The sequence below is a fragment of the Vicugna pacos genome, unplaced genomic scaffold (assembly GCF_048564905.1).
Source record: "Vicugna pacos unplaced genomic scaffold, VicPac4 scaffold_192, whole genome shotgun sequence".
Taxonomy (NCBI): Eukaryota; Metazoa; Chordata; class Mammalia; order Artiodactyla; family Camelidae; genus Vicugna; species Vicugna pacos.
This window is the reverse complement of record NW_027328871.1, coordinates 2244229-2251859: the sequence shown is the minus strand read 5'-3', so window position 1 is coordinate 2251859 and position 7631 is coordinate 2244229. Positions and strand designations below refer to the sequence as shown.

The window sequence follows — 7631 nt, the reverse complement described above, 5'->3', positions numbered from 1 at the left end:
AAATTCCATAACTTTAAAATTATTTTATATATTTTGTGCATTATTTATACTCTGTTCACGGATCTGATATAAATTTGTGTACAAAAGTATGGAGATTGGATTTATTTCATAGACCCCAAAATTAAATTATTTAAAAAGATATTGTGTGGATAATATTTGCATATCACACTATAAAAATAAGCATCCTATATGTTTCATATTAACTGGATGAATGAGAAGTAAACACTAGCTGAATGCTACACTTGAGTTGCTAGGAGACAACTCGTTTTGAGATGTCACATCTACTAAGGTTGAGAACCATTGTTATAGACTAGCAGTTTATCTGTGCAGGCCTGCCAAAGCAGCATTTGAAGCTGCAGTGCTCAAAATCATGCAGATTAGGAAAGAAGCTGTAGAAAAAGTTATTTGAGATGGCACATATTTCTTCAGAAATTCAGGATGTGTCTAGTAAATTTAGACCAACAGGTTCAGAAAATTCTGGTAAATCTCTATTGTGTGATCAATCATTCTCTGGGGACTTGGACTTGAGATCTATGTTTGAAGAAAATGCTTTTCAGACTTTGTCTGAAGAATCCTTGATAAAAACACCATGTTAGGCACTTTGTGTCTCTGAACCAGATGAAGATAATGATTTTCGTTCACTGAGATTTACAAAAAAACACTGGAAAATGGCTGGGAATGACCAATTTAAATCCATCTGGTGGGATGATAATGGAACTTCCATAGTGATTGATGAAGATGTCTTTAAGAAGGAAGTTTTGGAAATAAAGCCCCCTTTCAGAATATTTGGAACTGGAAGTATGAAAAGTTTAGTTAGACAGCTTAATCTTTATGGGTTTAGTAAAGTGCAGCAGAATTTTCAAAGGTCTGCTTGTCTAGCTGACTTTCTGGCAGAAGCAAAAGAAGTCTCTGTTTTAAGCAAAGTATTTGGAAATTTTTGTTACCAATTGGTAACATATATAAAATTTTATTTTATACATCAATCTTCGGTAATATGAATGTAAAGCTGGATTTTGAAAATTGTATAAAACTTAGTGTTTAAATCCATTATTTTTTTCTGAAAAATGAGGAGAGTGCCTTAAGTAGTCAAGATTATGAGAAACTTTGCTTGCAACTATGAATCTTACCAGAAATCTAAATATAGGTAGAAAAGCTGCTTTTAAAAAGTGGCATTCACCATTGCTGCAAATGCTAACTCCTAAAATTTCATGAGTATAATATTTAAATATGCATTTTCCAAACAAGGAACTTCAAAATATCGTCAGCAATGTTCATATTCTGATGATATTATCTTTGCATAGTAAACGTGAAATCTGAGGTTTTATAGGTTAGGCTTATTGTAGCCTTCTATTTTGGATAAAAATTGCTAAAATCTTTCTCCTTTGGTTGTAGCTGCAATTCTATCATAATCCAAATTTTAAACGAGCCTGTCCCCAGCTTTTAGTGAGAATAAAAAGAAGAGTTGAGATTAAAAATGCCTCTCTGTTATCTTCATTGGCTGTAGTTTCCAAAAAGAAGCACTTTAAAGCAGGGTGTAATGTGGATAATAATAATTCTATTTTTCTGGCTGACACTAGTGGAGAATGTGCATTTTTACTTTCTACAAATTTAAACATGCCTCTAATAAGAAAGCCCTAACTAGCCACATAATATGCGATATAAATAACCCAATCAGAGGTGATTTTTCTCCTCCATCATCAATGTCAGTAAGACCACCAGAACAAATTGTAGAGGATCAACGTGCTATTTTAAATCAGTTGACCACTGTCAACGGTCACTCTCAAAGCAGCTACACGGAAGCAAATGGCCGTGTTTTGAACTTCATTACAACTACAACTTCTAATTCTCAATACAGCATCTTGTCTCCCATACTGAGCAATTATAATGGACTGATGGTGGAGCCTTCAAATTTTCCAAATAGATATCACAACATATCTGCAGATGAAGGTCATTTTTCGAAAGTTCACCAAGGGAGCAACCCACGGTTTACAGTGCCAGTGATATCTGATACATCAGCTACCTTTCTTTCAATGACAATTCATCAGCCATCTTCAGTTTATGAACGTCATCCCAATTACAACTGATCTACCAGATGACTACCAGTTTATGCAGGATAACAAAGATTAAAACTGATGTTGGCAAATATCAACAAATATCTGCAAATTTCTTATTTGAACAATAAACATAGTTGTGTACCACTATTTTCTTTACTTTATTTTTAAATAGAATTAAGAGTTAAAAGGGAGACTAAGTTACCATTTAAAGAAAAAAGAGATATTTTATTGATATGATCATTTGATGGAAAAATATAGTAAATTTAAATAATTTCTTGTAAGGAAGATGAGAAAATGGAAGAATTTGTAAAAAGACTGAAACATGGAGAGAGGGAAAAGTACTAAGTGGTTCTGGTTCATCCGGGAAAGTGTTAAAAGTGTTAAGTTAGGATAGGTTGGAACAGGAGATAAATGTAGGAACCTGCCCAGGGATCATGGTCTCTATAATGTCATCCCTGGAATCATAAATGTCACATGATGTAGTCTCAGATGGCACATTCATCATGTGGTAGAATATAAGAAGTAATTTTGTCTATGGTCTTCTTTGTGCTGTTCTCAAAGCATTCCAATTGGTGCTTTCAATTCCTGCCCTCAACTGCCTACACTATATTTTCTAGTCAATACTTTCTGTTGCTTTTATGTTCCAGCCAAAGACAAGCTTACATCCTCAGGGTGTCTCTTAATGCCTTTCCAAATCTAAGACCACAACTCAACTTAGTTTAGTCATTTCTTTATAAATCTGGCATCTGACTACCTTGGCATGTCTTTATGTTTCACTGTATCTGGAGATCCATGCAGGCAAATGCTTGTCAGCTATTTTAGCTGCAACCTCACCACATTTCAACAACTCATCCTTCGACTTTGGGTGTCCTCCTTTTACCTACTTAGAATTTTTCTGTCTATTCCCCTTTCCTGTCTAACATGGATACCAGGAAACTAAGCACAGTACATGCCACGGGATGCATTTTAGTATTTAGTGAATGAAAAACACATGTTGACTTAGAGCAAAATCTTCTTTCCTGAAACAACAAAACTCTCATGGATTTCAAACTATTTTGTTATGTTCTTTACCCTTTGCCGCAAACTAATTGTTTTCATAGCCCAAGGACTAGTCACTCAAGATAGTAAATAGAAGTAGGTAAGGAGACAAAGTATTATTTCTTCTTAATTCCTGCCTCCAGAGGCCTAAAGCATTCCATTCTCATTTGCTGGAATTTTTCCTGTCTCTTCATCACCCATCCACCCCAAATTATCTGATTCTCTTCCACATACCAATAAATCTACTGCCTTCTAATTAATTTACTTCTTAGAATCAGAGATTTGTCCAGAAGAGACATTGCCATTGCAAACATTTAATTTAGGTTTATACACCCCACATAACTTGTGCCGATTCTAACGTTCACACAGTCAGTATCTAAGAGGTATTAGCCCCTTGGATGAGGTGGTCATATTCAGTAACCAGATTGCAGTCTAAAATGTATGGACTACTAGGAGTCAAGGATGGTAAAATTAAAAATTTGTCCAACTTCAAGAATACCAAATTTCTGCAGATACTAGGAAATATAAAATATCCATGGAAGACTTTGACTATTTCCCATTGATTTAAAATAAAAGGTGAAGCATTTTCAGAATGTGAAATGCCAAGATATGCTGGAAAATTGTAGGCAAGGTCTGGGAGCATAAGGCTTCTTCTCACAATGATGCAGCCAGTGTCATCTGAGAAGACTGAAATGGCAACATTGAGTCCTGAAACTGTGTCATCAATTGTGAAGAAAGCCTTTGATAATCTGGAGAACTTGAAAATACGCCAGGGTAATCTCTAGCAACATCCCACCAATATGACCTTTACCAAGAGAAGAAAAGAGCCCACTTGCAGCTGGAGAACTCTGGACAGCAGTGGCTGTTACTACAACAGGGACATCAAGCTTCTTTATTTGTCAACACAACCTTAATGGTGGAAATTTTGTTGCTTACATTAGCAGTCAAGGGTTAAAATGGGCTGGTTCAGTAGCTAGTTTCCATCTCTCTTATCAGAAAGTGTGTCTTAATGTGATCATCTTAACAAGGTTCTATACTGATAAGTCAAAAGCTGCAGTTTAATTTCAAAATTAGAAATTCTAAGGAAGAATATTATTTGTCCATCTGTAATTTTCTACCAGGGTAAAGCTAGACTATTTGCAAAAGTACAAAAGTTGGCTGGTGTTTGAAAACTATACTCTGACATCTGTCCACTGAATTCTTCCCACTAAATACTACAAATCTGTCTACCACTGTGTGTGTATGAAGATGGATTGTTAAGCAGTAACTAAGTTTGTCTTAGTTTAGTCATCCGTGAATTATTCCTCTGCATCTGGCAGAATCTCTGTGAAATAAGAGATTCATTGAACCACAAGGTTTTCTTCAGATCAGGGAGAGAGAGATTATATTTTTTCCAGTATTCTAATTGTTATCTGTTCATTGAATCCCGAGCTGATACTAGGGCCAAACCACTGAACCCTTGAATTGGACTGAGGCATATACATTTTCCAGTCCCCAGAACAGAGCACAGGACTGTGTCTCCTTTTTAATTTAAGCTTATGTCTAATTTTTTTCTCTTATTTTCATTGTTGACACAACTTATTTTGGCTTTGAACACCCGTTGACTAATTTATAGAGACTGAACCACTGACTTATTCCTGTTCACTTAGAAATTGCAATAACCTATCTTTCCTATGACTACCTGGAATAGAGTGAGCATAGTCATAATTTTGAAAGCAGTTCTCTGTCCTAATAATGCAGAAACTTTACACTTCTTTGCCCAGCACTTGAGCAAGAATTATTTTTTTGGATCTCAGGGATTATCCTCACATCCCCTTATGCAACCATGAGAAAACACCACATTGTTTTCCAAAATGTAGTCTTTGTCAGTATTGCATTCCCATTGCAAAACCGTTAAGAATTGTAGGAGTTCTGAGATTTTACCATGCTGAGATTTTTAGCAACCTTGCATATTCATTTCCTACAGATGATATCAGGGAGATGAGACCATCGGTCACAGACAGTGAACTTTGTCACTCAGAGCGAGAGCAGCCAGGGTTAAATTTGAATCCATTCCCTAATCTCAGATGAATACACAGAGTGAAATTTTGATGCCTGCAAAAAGAGTGGGCTGTTAACATGAAGAAAATTTAAGGCATGGTAAAGCACTAATTTTATTATTATCTTTATGCATAATTTATTAGAATCACTTACTTATTATTATCTTTACCTACGATAAGTATATCATGACACAAGTTTACTTACTGCAAAAGCAATCATGAGAAATGACATGGGAAAAAATGACCATTGAATTTCCATTTTTCCTTCCGCTTTTATTGAGATATAATTAGCATAAAACATTGTGTAAGTTTTGGTGCACAGGATAGTGATTTGATTTATAAGTATCATGAAATAAATATCATAGCTTCTTTAGGGAGAATTCATTATCTCATTTAGATACAATTTCAAAGAAATACATTTTGTATTTTTGTTGTGATGAGAAAACATATGGTCTAATCTCTTAACAACTTTCATATAGAACATAAAGCAGTATTAATTGTAATTTTCATGTTACTATGATTCATCCCTAGAACACGTTTATTTTTCGGCTGGTGGTGTGTAGCATTTGAGTGCCTGAATCAATTTCTCCTTTCCCAACCCCGACTCTGTTAACTACAAATCAAATTTTTTTTCTATAAGTATGTTTGTTTGTTTTTGAAGTGTACTTTAATGTATAAAACTGTTTGTTTCTCTTACATAACATACTGTTTGCTATTTTTAATACATTTAAAACTGATCACAATATTAAATCTATTTATTATATTTTGCTATTTAAAATATTTCATAGTTATTGACTATTCCCCATACTGTATATTTCTTTTCCCTGACTCGTTTAATTTGCAACTGGAAAATTTTCTCTCTTAATTATACTCAACTATTTCTTTTTCTTCACCACATTTCCCTCCTTCTTGTGAGCAACCTGTTTCTTTCTATATCTATATCTCCATTTCTGTTTTGTTATGTTCATTTGTTTTAATTTCCAAATATGTGTAAAACCATTCAGCATTTGTCATTCTCTCTCTGACTTATTTAACTTAGCGTATTACCCTCTTAGTCTACCCATTTGTTGCAAATGACAAGAACTTATTCTTTTTAGAGCTAAGTAATAACCCACTGAATTATATAGATATATTAATATATATATATATTTAGTGTGTTTATATATTATATATATATATAAATCTCTAGTTAATAGATGGGTTGATATATATACTATAAGCACACATCTTCTTTACCCATCATCTATTGATGAGCAATTAATTTTCTTCTATATCCTGGCTATTGTAAATAATGCCACAGTGAATATAGGTTTGAATATTTCTTTCCTGATTAGTGTTTTTATTTTCTTGCAATAAGTATCCAGATATGGAAATGTTGGATCATATTTCATTTTTAATTTTTAGATAAAATTCCATACTGTTTTCCACAGTGGCAGCACAAATTTACATTCACTCAAGTAGTGAATTAGGGTGCTTTTTCTTACATCCTCACCAAAACTTATATTTTTATCTTTTTGATAATAGTCATTCTGACAGGACTGACATAAAATCTCATTGTGTTATGGACTTGCATTTTTCAGATGGTTAGTTATATTTACTGATTTCATGTGCCTGTTTGTTACTTTCCCTCACTGAATATTCATTTTTAAAATGGTCTAAATGACCATAACTCTCTGATTTCATTTTTAGGCATTGCGTTGTGTTCCATTATTCTGTTTCTTCCTTGCCACTGCCATATTCTTTTTAGTACTGTTGCTTTGTATTATAGATTAAAAATAGGGACAGTGATACATCCTCTTTGTACTATGTCAAAGTTGTTTGTGTTTTTAGTTTGGTTGTTTTCTTTCCTTTTCTTTTTTCTGTGATTTCAACTCTTTTGTGTTTACATGTAAATTTAAGAATTAATTATTTTAAGTGTCTGAAAATGCCCTTGGTATTTTAAAAGGCTCTTAATTTAACTTGTGTAATTTCTTGTCTAGTACTGTCATTTAAACAATATTTTTCCTAATCTATTAACAGAGTATATCCTTTCATCTGTTTGCATTATGTTCAATTTGTGTTATAAATATTTTATAGGTTTTTGAGACTAGTCCTTTACCTCCTTGGATGGATACATTTCTTGATTTCTTTTGCAATGTAACTCTAAATGATACAGTTCCCTTACTTTCTCTGTCTGTTAGCTTGTTGTTAGTGTGTAGAAATGCAAGATTTCTGTATGTTAATTTTACATTCTGAAATTTTACCAAATGCATTGATAAGCCCTCGTAGTATAGTGGCATCTTCTTTAGGATTTCTTTTTAAAGTATTTCATCTGCAAACACATTCTTTTACTCCTTTTCTGAAATAGCTAATTTTATTTACTTTTATTTTGGATAGCTATGGCTAGAATTTCCAATACGATACTTAATAAAAGTGGTAAGAGTGAGCATTCTTGACTTCCTCCTGCTCTTAAAGGAGATGCCTTCAGCTTTTAATCAGTGAGTGTCATGTTATATGAGTT

The 7631-nt window shown here is 33.5% G+C and overlaps 1 pseudogene; it reads left to right on the top strand.

Annotated features, from left to right (window-relative positions):
- Nucleotides 1-410: 410 nt before the first annotated feature.
- On the top strand, nucleotides 411-4782 carry LOC140695268 (heat shock transcription factor, Y-linked-like; annotated as a pseudogene).
- The last annotated feature ends 2849 nt before the right edge of the window (nucleotides 4783-7631 follow it).